The sequence below is a fragment of the Amblyomma mixtum genome, chromosome 1, assembly GCF_055824585.1.
Source record: "Amblyomma mixtum isolate Tamu chromosome 1, ASM5582458v1, whole genome shotgun sequence".
In the NCBI taxonomy this organism is placed as follows: domain Eukaryota; kingdom Metazoa; phylum Arthropoda; class Arachnida; order Ixodida; family Ixodidae; genus Amblyomma; species Amblyomma mixtum.
This window is the reverse complement of record NC_143012.1, coordinates 114016399-114029483: the sequence shown is the minus strand read 5'-3', so window position 1 is coordinate 114029483 and position 13085 is coordinate 114016399.

Sequence of the window (13085 nt, the reverse complement as noted above, 5' to 3'; positions counted from 1 at the left end):
GCGTTTTGGAGATTCGGAGTCTTGGAGTTTCGGAATTTTGTAGTTTTGTAGTTTTGGAGTGTCGGAGTTTTGGAGTGTTGGAGTTTTGGAGCTTTGGAGTTTTGGAGTTTTGGAGTTTTGGAGTTTCGGAGTTTCGGAGTTTTGGAGTTTCAGAGTTTTGGAGGTTCAGGGTTGTGGAGTTTCGGAATTTTTGAGTTTTGGAGTTTCGGAGTGTCGGAGTTTTGGAGAATTGCAGTTTTGGAGTTTTGGAGTTTTGGAGTTTCGAATTTTCAGAGTTTCGGATTTTTGGAGTTTTGGAGTTTCGGAGTTTTGGAGTTTCAGAGTTTTCGAGGTTCAGGGTTGTGGAGTTTCGGAATTTTTGAGTTTTGGAGTTTCGGAGTTTCGGAGTTTCGGAATTTTTGAGTTTTGGAGTTTCGGAGTTTCGGAGTTTTGGAGTATTGCAGTTTTGGAGTTTTGGAGTTTTGGAGTTTTGGAGTTTCGAATTTTCAGTTTCGGATTTTTGGAGTTTTGGAGTTTCGGAGATTTGGAGTTTTGGCGTTTTGGAGATTCGGGGTCTTGTAGTTTCGGAATTTTGTAGTTTTGTAGTTTTGGAGTGTCGGAGTATTGGAGTGTTGGAGTTTTGGAGTTTTAGGAGCTTTGGAGTTTTGGAGTTTTTGAGTTTTGCACTTTTGGAGTTTTGGAGTTTTGGAGTTTCGGAGTTTCGGAGTTTTGGAGTTTCAGAGTTTTGGAGGTTCAGGGTTGTGGAGTTTCGGAATTTTTGAGTTTTGGAGTTTCGGAGTTTTGGAGTTTCGGCGTTTTGGAGATTCGAGGTCTTGGACTTTCGGAATTTTGTAGTTTTGTAGTTTTGGAGTGTCGGAGTTTAGGAGTGTTGGAGTTTTGGAGTTTTAGAATTTTGGAGTTTTGAAATTTTTGACTTTCGGATTTTTGGGGTTTGGAGTTTTTAGGTTTTGGATTTTTGAGTTTTGGATTTTTGCATTTGTGGAGTTTTGGAGTTTTTGAGTTTTTTAGTTTTGGATTTTTGCACTTTTGGAGTTTTGGAGTTTTGGAGTTTTGGATTTTTGGAGTTTTGGAGGTATGTTTTTTGGAGATTCAGGGTTTTGTTGTTCCAGAATTTTGTAGTTTTGGAGTTTTGGAGTTTCGGAGTTTTGGAGTTTCGAATTATTGGAGTTTTCGAGTTTTAGAATTTTTAATTTTTGGAGGTAGGGATTTTTGGAGTTTCGGAGTTGTGGAGATTCGGGGTTGTGGAGTTTTGGAGTTTTGGAGTTTTGGAGGTTCGGGGTTGTGGAGTTTCGGATTTTTGGTGTTTCGCATTTTTACAGTTTTGGAGTTTTCAAGTTTTGGATTTTTGGAGTTTTGGATTTTCGGGGTTTTGGAGATTCGGAGTATTGGAGTTTCGGAGATTTGGAGATTTGGAGTTTCGGAGTTTTGGAGATTTGGAGTTTTGCAGTTTTGGAGTTTTGGAGTTTCGAATTTTCAGTTTCGGATTTTTGGAGTTTTCGAGTTTCGGAGATTTGGAGTTTCGGCGTTTTGGAGATTCGGAGTCTTGGAGTTTCGGAATTTTGTAGTTTTGTAGTTTTGGAGTGTCGGAGTTTTGGAGTGTTGGAGTTTTGGAGCTTTGGAGTTTTGGAGTTTTGGAGTTTCGGAGTTTTGGAGTTTCAGAGTTTTGGAGGTTCAGGGTTGTGGAGTTTCGGAATTTTTGAGTTTTGGAGTTTCGGAGTGTCGGAGTTTTGGAGAATTGCAGTTTTGGAGTTTTGGAGTTTTGGAGTTTCGAATTTTCAGAGTTTGGGATTTTTGGAGTTTTGGAGTTTCGGAGTTTTGGAGTTTCAGAGTTTTCGAGGTTCAGGGTTGTGGAGTTTCGGAATTTTTGAGTTTTGGAGTTTCGGAGTTTCGGAGTTTCGGAATTTTTGAGTTTTGGAGTTTCGGAGTTTCGGAGTTTTGGAGTATTGCAGTTTTGGAGTTTTGGAGTTTTGGAGTTTTGGAGTTTCGAATTTTCAGTTTCGGATTTTTGGAGTTTTGGAGTTTCGGAGATTTGGAGTTTTGGCGTTTTGGAGATTCGGGGTCTTGTAGTTTCGGAATTTTGTAGTTTTGTAGTTTTGGAGTGTCGGAGTATTGGAGTGTTGGAGTTTTGGAGTTTTAGGAGCTTTGGAGTTTTGGAGTTTTTGAGTTTTGCACTTTTGGAGTTTTGGAGTTTTGGAGTTTCGGAGTTTCGGAGTTTTGGAGTTTCAGAGTTTTGGAGGTTCAGGGTTGTGGAGTTTCGGAATTTTTGAGTTTTGGAGTTTCGGAGTTTTGGAGTTTCGGCGTTTTGTAGATTCGGGGTCTTGGACTTTCGGAATTTTGTAGTTTTGTAGTTTTGGAGTGTCGGAGTTTAGGAGTGTTGGAGTTTTGGAGTTTTAGAATTTTGGAGTTTTGAAATTTTTGACTTTCGGATTTTTGGGGTTTGGAGTTTTTAGGTTTTGGATTTTTGAGTTTTGGATTTTTGCATTTGTGGAGTTTTGGAGTTTTTGAGTTTTTTAGTTTTGGATTTTTGCACTTTTGGAGTTTTGGAGTTTCGGAGTTTTGGATTTTTGGAGTTTTGGAGGTATGGATTTTTGGAGATTCAGGGTTTTGTTGTTCCAGAATTTTGTAGTTTTGGAGTTTTGGAGTTTCGGAGTTTTGGAGTTTCGAATTATTGGAGTCTTCGAGTTTTAGAATTTTTAATTTTTGGAGGTAGAGATTTTTTGAGTTTCGGAGTTGTGGAGATTCGGGGTTGTGGAGTTTTGGAGTTTTGGAGTTTTGGAGGTTCGGGGTTGTGGAGTTTCGGATTTTTGGTGTTTCGCATTTTTACAGTTTTGGAGTTTTCAAGTTTTGGATTTTTGGAGTTTTGGATTTTCGGGGTTTTGGAGATTCGGAGTATTGGAGTTTCGGAGATTTGGAGATTTGGAGTTTCGGAGTTTTGGAGATTTGGAGTTTTGCAGTTTTGGAGTTTTGGAGTTTCGAATTTTCAGTTTCGGATTTTTGGAGTTTTCGAGTTTCGGAGATTTGGAGTTTCGGCGTTTTGGAGATTCGGAGTCTTGGAGTTTCGGAATTTTGTAGTTTTGTAGTTTTGGAGTGTCGGAGTTTTGGAGTGTTGGAGTTTTGGAGCTTTGGAGTTTTGGAGTTTTGGAGTTTTGGAGGTTCGGGGTTGTGGAGTTTCGGATTTTTGGTGTTTCGCATTTTTACAGTTTTGGAGTTTTCAAGTTTTGGATTTTGGAGTTTTGGATTTTCGGGGTTTTGTAGATTCGGAGTATTGGAGTTTCGGAGTTTTGGAGATTTGGAGTTTCGGAGTTTTGGAGATTTGGAGTTTTGCAGTTTTGGAGTTTTGGAGTTTCGAATTTTCAGTTTCGGATTTTTGGAGTTTTCGAGTTTCGGAGATTTGGAGTTTCGGCGTTTTGGAGATTCGGAGTCTTGGAGTTTCGGAATTTTGTAGTTTTGTAGTTTTGGAGTGTCGGAGTTTTGGAGTGTTGGAGTTTTGGAGCTTTGGAGTTTTGGAGTTTTGGAGTTTTGGAGTTTCGGAGTTTCGGAGTTTTGGAGTTTCAGAGTTTTGGAGGTTCAGGGTTGTGGAGTTTCGGAATTTTTGAGTTTTGGAGTTTCGGAGTGTCGGAGTTTTGGAGAATTGCAGTTTTGGAGTTTTGGAGTTTTGGAGTTTCGAATTTTCAGAGTTTCGGATTTTTGGAGTTTTGGAGTTTCGGAGTTTTGGAGTTTCAGAGTTTTCGAGGTTCAGGGTTGTGGAGTTTCGGAATTTTTGAGTTTTGGAGTTTCGGAGTTTCGGAGTTTCGGAATTTTTGAGTTTTGGAGTTTCGGAGTTTCGGAGTTTTGGAGTATTGCAGTTTTGGAGTTTTGGAGTTTTGGAGTTTTGGAGTTTCGAATTTTCAGTTTCGGATTTTTGGAGTTTTGGAGTTTCGGAGATTTGGAGTTTTGGCGTTTTGGAGATTCGGGGTCTTGTAGTTTCGGAATTTTGTAGTTTTGTAGTTTTGGAGTGTCGGAGTATTGGAGTGTTGGAGTTTTGGAGTTTTAGGAGCTTTGGAGTTTTGGAGTTTTTGAGTTTTGCACTTTTGGAGTTTTGGAGTTTCGGAGTTTCGGAGTTTCGGAGTTTTGGAGTTTCAGAGTTTTGGAGGTTCAGGGTTGTGGAGTTTCGGAATTTTTGAGTTTTGGAGTTTCGGAGTTTTGGAGTTTCGGCGTTTTGGAGATTCGGGGTCTTGGACTTTCGGAATTTTGTAGTTTTGTAGTTTTGGAGTGTCGGAGTTTAGGAGTGTTGGAGTTTTGGAGTTTTAGAATTTTGGAGTTTTGAAATTTTTGACTTTCGGATTTTTGGGGTTTGGAGTTTTTAGGTTTTGGATTTTTGAGTTTTGGATTTTTGCATTTGTGGAGTTTTGGAGTTTTTGAGTTTTTAGTTTTGGATTTTTGCACTTTTGGAGTTTTGGAGTTTCGGAGTTTTGGATTTTTGGAGTTTTGGAGGTATGGATTTTTGGAGATTCAGGGTTTTGTTGTTCCAGAATTTTGTAGTTTTGGAGTTTTGGAGTTTTGGAGTTTCGGAGTTTTGGAGTTTCGAATTATTGGAGTTTTCGAGTTTTAGAATTTTTAATTTTTGGAGGTAGAGATTTTTTGAGTTTCGGAGTTGTGGAGATTCGGGGTTGTGGAGTTTTGGAGTTTTGGAGTTTTGGAGGTTCGGGGTTGTGGAGTTTCGGATTTTTGGTGTTTCGCATTTTTACAGTTTTGGAGTTTTCAAGTTTTGGATTTTTGGAGTTTTGGATTTTCGGGGTTTTGGAGATTCGGAGTATTGGAGTTTCGGAGTTTTGGAGATTTGGAGTTTCGGAGTTTTGGAGTTTCGGAGTTTTGGAGATTCAGGGATGTGGAGTTTCAGAATTTTTGAGTTTTGGAGTTTTGGAGTTTCGGAGTTCCGGAGTTTCGGAGTTTTGGAGTTTTGCAGTTTCGGAGTTTTGGAGTTTTGGAGTTTCGGAGTTTTGGAGGTTCAGAGTTTTCGAGGTTCAGGTTTGTGGAGTTTCGGAATTTTTGAGTTTTGGAGTTTCGGAGTTTTGGAGTTTTGGATTTTTGCACTTTTGGAGTTTTGGAGTTTTGGAGTTTCGGAGTTTTTGAGTTTCGGAGTTTTGGAGATTCAGGGTTGTGGAGTTTCGGAATTTTTGAGTTTTGGAGTTTTGGAGTTTCGGAGTTCCGGAGTTTCGGAGTTTCGGAGTTTTGGAGTTTTGCAGTTTCGGAGTTTTGGAGTTTTGGAGTTTCCGAGTTTCGGAGTTTTGCAGTTTCAGAGTTTTCGAGGTTCAGGGTTGTGGAGTTTCAGAATTTTTGAATTTTAGAGTTTCGGAGTTTCGGAGTTTTGGAGTTTCGAATTTACAGAGTTTCGGATTTTTGGAGTTTTGGAGTTTCGGAGATTTGGAGTTCTGGCGTTTTGGAGATTAGGGGTCTTGGAGTTTCGGAATTTTGCAGTTTTGTAGTTTTGGAGTGTTGGAGTTTTGGAGTGTTGGAGTTTTGGAGTTTTGGAGTTTCGGAGTTTCGGAGTTTTGGAGTTTCAGAGTTTCAGAGTTTTCGAGGTTCAGGGTTCTGGAGTTTCGGAATTTTTGAGTTTTGGAGTTTCAGAGTATTGCAGTTTTGGAGTTTTGGAGTTTTGGAGTTTCTGATTTTTGGAGTTTTGGATTTTTGCACTTTTGGAGTTTTGGAGTTTTGGAGTTTTGGAGTTTCGGAGTTTCGGAGTTTTGGAGTTTTGCAGTTTTGGAGTTTTGGTGTTTTGGAGTTTTGGAGTTTCGAATTTACAGAGTTTCGGATTTTTGGAGTTTTGCAGTTTTGTAGTTTTGGAGTGTCGGAGTTTTGGAGTGTTGGAGTTTTGGAGTTTTGGATTATCGGAGTTTCGGAGTTTTGGAGTTTCAGAGTTTCAGAGTTCTGGAGGTTCAGGGTTGTGGAGTTTCGGAATTTTTGAGTTTTGGAGTTTCGGAGTTTCGGAGATTTGGAGTTTTGCAGTTTTGGAGTTTTGGAGTTTCGAATTTTCAGAGTTTCGGATTTTTGGAGTTTTGGAGTTTCGGAGTTTTGGAGTTTCAGAGTTTTCGAGGTTCAGGGTTGTGGAGTTTCGGAATTTTTGGGTTTTGGAGTTTCGGAGTTTCGGAGTTTTGGAGTTATAGAGTTTTGGAGTTTCGAATTTTCAGTTTCGGATTTTTGGAGTTTTGGAGTTTCGGAGATTTGGAGTTTTGGCGTTTTGTAGATTCGGGGTCTTGGAGTTTCGGAATTTTGTAGTTTTGTAGTTTTGGAGTGTCGGAGTTTTGGAGTGTTGGAGTTTTGGAGCTTTGGAGTTTTGGAGTTTTTGAGTTTTGGAGTTTTTGAGTTTTGCACTTTTGCAGTTTTGGAGTTTTGGAGTTTCGGAGTTTCGGAGTTTTGGAGTTTCAGAGTTTTGGAGGTTCACGGTTGTGGAGTTTCGGAATTTTTGAGTTTTGGAGTTTCGGAGTTTTGGAGTTTCGGCGTTTTGGAGATTCGGGGTCTTGGAGTTTCGGAATTTTGTAGTTTTGTTGTTTTGGAGTTTTGGAGTGTCGGAGTTTCGGAGTGTTGGAGTTTTGGAGTTTTAGAATTTTGGAGTTTTGAAATTTTTGACTTTCGGATTTTTGGGGTTTGGAGTTTTTAGGTTTTGAATTTTTGAGTTTTGGATTTTTGGATTTTTGGAGTTTTGGAGTTTTTGAGTTTTTTAGTTTTGGATTTTTGCACTTTTGGAGTTTTGGAGTTTCGGAGTTTTGGATTTTTGGAGTTTTGGAGGTATGTTTTTTGGAGATTCAGGGTTTTGTTGTTCCAGAATTTTGTAGTTTTGGAGTTTTGGAGTTTCGGAGTTTTGGAGTTTCGAATTATTGGAGTTTTCGAGTTTTAGAATTTTTAATTTTTGGAGGTAGGGATTTTTGGAGTTTCGGAGTTGTGGAGATTCGGGGTTGTGGAGTTTTGGAGTTTTGGAGTTTTGGAGGTTCGGGGTTGTGGAGTTTCGGAATTTTGGTGTTTCGCATTTTTACAGTTTTGGAGTTTTCAAGTTTTGGATTTTTGGAGTTTTGGATTTTCGGAGTTTTGGAGATTCGGAGTATTGGAGTTTCGGAGTTTTGGAGATTTGGAGTTTCGGAGTTTTGGAGTTTCGGAGTTTTGGAGATTCAGGGTTGTGGAGTTTCAGAATTTTTGAGTTTTGGAGTTTTGGAGTTTCGGAGTTCCGGAGTTTCGGAGTTTTGGAGTTTTGCAGTTTCGGAGTTTTGGAGTTTTGGAGTTTCGGAGTTTTGGAGTTTCAGAGTTTTCGAGGTTCAGGTTTGTGGAGTTTCGGAATTTTTGAGTTTTGGAGTTTCGGAGTTTCAGAGTTTTGGAGTTTTGGTGTTTTGGAGTTTCGAATTTTCAGAGTTTCTGATTTTTGGAGTTTTGGAGTTCCGGAGATTTGGAGTTTGAGAGTTTTGGAGGTTCAGGGTTGTGGAGTTTCGGAATTTTGCAGTTTTGTAGTTTTGGAGTGTTGGAGTTTTGGAGTGTTGGAGTTTGGGAGTTTTGGAGTTTCGGAGTTTCGGAGTTTTGGAGTTTCAGAGTTTCAGAGTTCTGGAGGTTCAGGGTTGTGGAGTTTCGGAATTTTTGAGTTTTGGAGTTTCGGAGTTTCGGAGATTTGGACTTTTGCAGTTTTGGAGTTTTGGAGTTTCGAATTTTCAGTTTCGGATTTTTGGAGTTTTCGAGTTTCGGAGATTTTGAGTTTCGGCGTTTTGGAGATTCGGAGTCTTGGAGTTTCGGAATTTTGTAGTTTTGTAGTTTTGGAGTGTCGGAGTTTTGGAGTGTTGGAGTTTTGGAGCTTTGGAGTTTTGGAGTTTTGGAGTTTCGGAGTTTCGGAGTTTCAGAGTTTTGGAGGTTCAGGGTTGTGGAGTTTCGGAATTTTTGAGTTTTGGAGTTTCGGAGTGTCGGAGTTTTGGAGAATTGCAGTTTTGGAGTTTTGGAGTTTTGGAGTTTCGAATTTTCAGAGTTTCGGATTTTTGGAGTTTTGGAGTTTCGGAGTTTTGGAGTTTCAGAGTTTTCGAGGTTCAGGGTTGTGGAGTTTCGGAATTTTTGAGTTTTGGAGTTTCGGAGTTTCGAAGTTTCGGAATTTTTGAGTTTTGGAGTTTTGCAGTTTTGGAGTTTTGGAGTTTCGAATTTTCAGTTTCGGATTTTTGGAGTTTTGGAGTTTCGGAGATTTGGAGTTTCGGCGTTTTGGAGATTCGGAGTCTTGGAGTTTCGGAATTTTGTAGTTTTGTAGTTTTGGAGTGTCGGAGTTTTGGAGTGTTGGAGTTTTCGAGCTTTGGAGTTTTGGAGTTTTTGAGTTTTGGAGTTTCGGAGTTTCGGAGTTTTGGAGTTTCAGAGTTTTGGAGGTTCAGGGTTGTGGAGATACGGAATTTTTGAGTTTTGGAGTTTCGGAGTGTCGGAGTTTTGGAGTATTGCAGTTTTGGAGTTTTGGAGTTTCGAATTTTCAGTTTCGAATTTTTGGAGTTTTGGAGTTTCGGAGATTTGGAGTTTTGGCGTTTTGGAGATTCGGGGTCTTGGAGTTTCGAAATTTTGTAGTTTTGTAGTTTTGGAGTGTCGGAGTATTGGAGTGTTGGAGTTTTGGAGTTTTAGGAGTTTTGGAGTTTTGGAGTTTTTGAGTTTTTTAGTTTTGGATTTTTGCACTTTTGGAGTTTTGGAGTTTTGGAGTTTCGGAGTTTTGGATTTTTGGAGTTTTGGAGGTATGGATTTTTGGAGATTAAGGGTTTTGTTGTTCCAGAGTTTTGTAGTTTTGGAGTTTTGGAGTGTTGGAGTTTTCGATTTTCGGAGTTTCGGAGTTTTGGAGTTTTGGAGTTTCGGAGATTTGGAGTTCTGGCGTTTTGGAGATTAGGGGTCTTGGAGTTTCGGAATTTTGCAGTTTTGTAGTTTTGGAGTGTTGGAGTTTTGGAGTGTTGGAGTTTTGGAGTTTTGGAGTTTCGGAGTTTCGGAGATTTGGAGTTTTGCAGTTTTGGAGTTTTGGAGTTTCGAATTTTCAGTTTCGGATTTTTGGAGTTTTCGAGTTTCGGAGATTTGGAGTTTCGGCGTTTTGGAGATTCGGAGTCTTGGAGTTTCGGAATTTTGTAGTTTTGTAGTTTTGGAGTGTCGGAGTTTTGGAGTGTTGGAGTTTTGGAGCTTTGGAGTTTTGGAGTTTTGGAGTTTTGGAGTTTCGGAGTTTCGGAGTTTTGGAGTTTCAGAGTTTTGGAGGTTCAGGGTTGTGGAGTTTCGGAATTTTTGAGTTTTGGAGTTTCGGAGTGTCGGAGTTTTGGAGAATTGCAGTTTTGGAGTTTTGGAGTTTTGGAGTTTCGAATTTTCAGAGTTTCGGATTTTTGGAGTTTTGGAGTTTCGGAGTTTTGGAGTTTCAGAGTTTTCGAGGTTCAGGGTTGTGGAGTTTCGGAATTTTTGAGTTTTGGAGTTTCGGAGTTTCGGAGTTTCGGAATTTTTGAGTTTTGGAGTTTCGGAGTTTCGGAGTTTTGGAGTATTGCAGTTTTGGAGTTTTGGAGTTTTGGAGTTTTGGAGTTTCGAATTTTCAGTTTCGGATTTTTGGAGTTTTGGAGTTTCGGAGATTTGGAGTTTTGGCGTTTTGGAGATTCGGGGTCTTGTAGTTTCGGAATTTTGTAGTTTTGTAGTTTTGGAGTGTCGGAGTATTGGAGTGTTGGAGTTTTGGAGTTTTAGGAGCTTTGGAGTTTTGGAGTTTTTGAGTTTTGCACTTTTGGAGTTTTGGAGTTTTGGAGTTTCGGAGTTTCGGAGTTTTGGAGTTTCAGAGTTTTGGAGGTTCAGGGTTGTGGAGTTTCGGAATTTTTGAGTTTTGGAGTTTCGGAGTTTTGGAGTTTCGGCGTTTTGGAGATTCGAGGTCTTGGACTTTCGGAATTTTGTAGTTTTGTAGTTTTGGAGTGTCGGAGTTTAGGAGTGTTGGAGTTTTGGAGTTTTAGAATTTTGGAGTTTTGAAATTTTTGACTTTCGGATTTTTGGGGTTTGGAGTTTTTAGGTTTTGGATTTTTGAGTTTTGGATTTTTGCATTTGTGGAGTTTTGGAGTTTTTGAGTTTTTTAGTTTTGGATTTTTGCACTTTTGGAGTTTTGGAGTTTTGGAGTTTTGGATTTTTGGAGTTTTGGAGGTATGTTTTTTGGAGATTCAGGGTTTTGTTGTTCCAGAATTTTGTAGTTTTGGAGTTTTGGAGTTTCGGAGTTTTGGAGTTTCGAATTATTGGAGTTTTCGAGTTTTAGAATTTTTAATTTTTGGAGGTAGGGATTTTTGGAGTTTCGGAGTTGTGGAGATTCGGGGTTGTGGAGTTTTGGAGTTTTGGAGTTTTGGAGGTTCGGGGTTGTGGAGTTTCGGATTTTTGGTGTTTCGCATTTTTACAGTTTTGGAGTTTTCAAGTTTTGGATTTTTGGAGTTTTGGATTTTCGGGGTTTTGGAGATTCGGAGTATTGGAGTTTCGGAGATTTGGAGATTTGGAGTTTCGGAGTTTTGGAGATTTGGAGTTTTGCAGTTTTGGAGTTTTGGAGTTTCGAATTTTCAGTTTCGGATTTTTGGAGTTTTCGAGTTTCGGAGATTTGGAGTTTCGGCGTTTTGGAGATTCGGAGTCTTGGAGTTTCGGAATTTTGTAGTTTTGTAGTTTTGGAGTGTCGGAGTTTTGGAGTGTTGGAGTTTTGGAGCTTTGGAGTTTTGGAGTTTTGGAGTTTCGGAGTTTTGGAGTTTCAGAGTTTTGGAGGTTCAGGGTTGTGGAGTTTCGGAATTTTTGAGTTTTGGAGTTTCGGAGTGTCGGAGTTTTGGAGAATTGCAGTTTTGGAGTTTTGGAGTTTTGGAGTTTCGAATTTTCAGAGTTTGGGATTTTTGGAGTTTTGGAGTTTCGGAGTTTTGGAGTTTCAGAGTTTTCGAGGTTCAGGGTTGTGGAGTTTCGGAATTTTTGAGTTTTGGAGTTTCGGAGTTTCGGAGTTTCGGAATTTTTGAGTTTTGGAGTTTCGGAGTTTCGGAGTTTTGGAGTATTGCAGTTTTGGAGTTTTGGAGTTTTGGAGTTTTGGAGTTTCGAATTTTCAGTTTCGGATTTTTGGAGTTTTGGAGTTTCGGAGATTTGGAGTTTTGGCGTTTTGGAGATTCGGGGTCTTGTAGTTTCGGAATTTTGTAGTTTTGTAGTTTTGGAGTGTCGGAGTATTGGAGTGTTGGAGTTTTGGAGTTTTAGGAGCTTTGGAGTTTTGGAGTTTTTGAGTTTTGCACTTTTGGAGTTTTGGAGTTTTGGAGTTTCGGAGTTTCGGAGTTTTGGAGTTTCAGAGTTTTGGAGGTTCAGGGTTGTGGAGTTTCGGAATTTTTGAGTTTTGGAGTTTCGGAGTTTTGGAGTTTCGGCGTTTTGTAGATTCGGGGTCTTGGACTTTCGGAATTTTGTAGTTTTGTAGTTTTGGAGTGTCGGAGTTTAGGAGTGTTGGAGTTTTGGAGTTTTAGAATTTTGGAGTTTTGAAATTTTTGACTTTCGGATTTTTGGGGTTTGGAGTTTTTAGGTTTTGGATTTTTGAGTTTTGGATTTTTGCATTTGTGGAGTTTTGGAGTTTTTGAGTTTTTTAGTTTTGGATTTTTGCACTTTTGGAGTTTTGGAGTTTCGGAGTTTTGGATTTTTGGAGTTTTGGAGGTATGGATTTTTGGAGATTCAGGGTTTTGTTGTTCCAGAATTTTGTAGTTTTGGAGTTTTGGAGTTTCGGAGTTTTGGAGTTTCGAATTATTGGAGTCTTCGAGTTTTAGAATTTTTAATTTTTGGAGGTAGAGATTTTTTGAGTTTCGGAGTTGTGGAGATTCGGGGTTGTGGAGTTTTGGAGTTTTGGAGTTTTGGAGGTTCGGGGTTGTGGAGTTTCGGATTTTTGGTGTTTCGCATTTTTACAGTTTTGGAGTTTTCAAGTTTTGGATTTTTGGAGTTTTGGATTTTCGGGGTTTTGGAGATTCGGAGTATTGGAGTTTCGGAGATTTGGAGATTTGGAGTTTCGGAGTTTTGGAGATTTGGAGTTTTGCAGTTTTGGAGTTTTGGAGTTTCGAATTTTCAGTTTCGGATTTTTGGAGTTTTCGAGTTTCGGAGATTTGGAGTTTCGGCGTTTTGGAGATTCGGAGTCTTGGAGTTTCGGAATTTTGTAGTTTTGTAGTTTTGGAGTGTCGGAGTTTTGGAGTGTTGGAGTTTTGGAGCTTTGGAGTTTTGGAGTTTTGGAGTTTTGGAGTTTCGGAGTTTCGGAGTTTTGGAGTTTCAGAGTTTTGGAGGTTCAGGGTTGTGGAGTTTCGGAATTTTTGAGTTTTGGAGTTTCGGAGTGTCGGAGTTTTGGAGAATTGCAGTTTTGGAGTTTTGGAGTTTTGGAGTTTCGAATTTTCAGAGTTTGGGATTTTTGGAGTTTTGGAGTTTCGGAGTTTTGGAGTTTCAGAGTTTTCGAGGTTCAGGGTTGTGGAGTTTCGGAATTTTTGAGTTTTGGAGTTTCGGAGTTTCGGAGTTTCGGAATTTTTGAGTTTTGGAGTTTCGGAGTTTCGGAGTTTTGGAGTATTGCAGTTTTGGAGTTTTGGAGTTTTGGAGTTTTGGAGTTTCGAATTTTCAGTTTCGGATTTTTGGAGTTTTGGAGTTTCGGAGATTTGGAGTTTTGGCGTTTTGGAGACTCGGGGTCTTGTAGTTTCGGAATTTTGTAGTTTTGTAGTTTTGGAGTGTCGGAGTATTGGAGTGTTGGAGTTTTGGAGTTTTAGGAGCTTTGGAGTTTTGGAGTTTTTGAGTTTTGCACTTTTGGAGTTTTGGAGTTTTGGAGTTTCGGAGTTTCGGAGTTTTGGAGTTTCAGAGTTTTGGAGGTTCAGGGTTGTGGAGTTTCGGAATTTTTGAGTTTTGGAGTTTCGGAGTTTTGGAGTTTCGGCGTTTTGGAGATTCGGGGTCTTGGACTTTCGGAATTTTGTAGTTTTGTAGTTTTGGAGTGTCCGAGTTTAGGAGTGTTGGAGTTTTGGAGTTTTAGAATTTTGGAGTTTTGAAATTTTTGACTTTCGGATTTTTGGGGTTTGGAGTTTTTAGGTTTTGGATTTTTGAGTTTTGGATTTTTGCATTTGTGGAGTTTTGGAGTTTTTGAGTTTTTT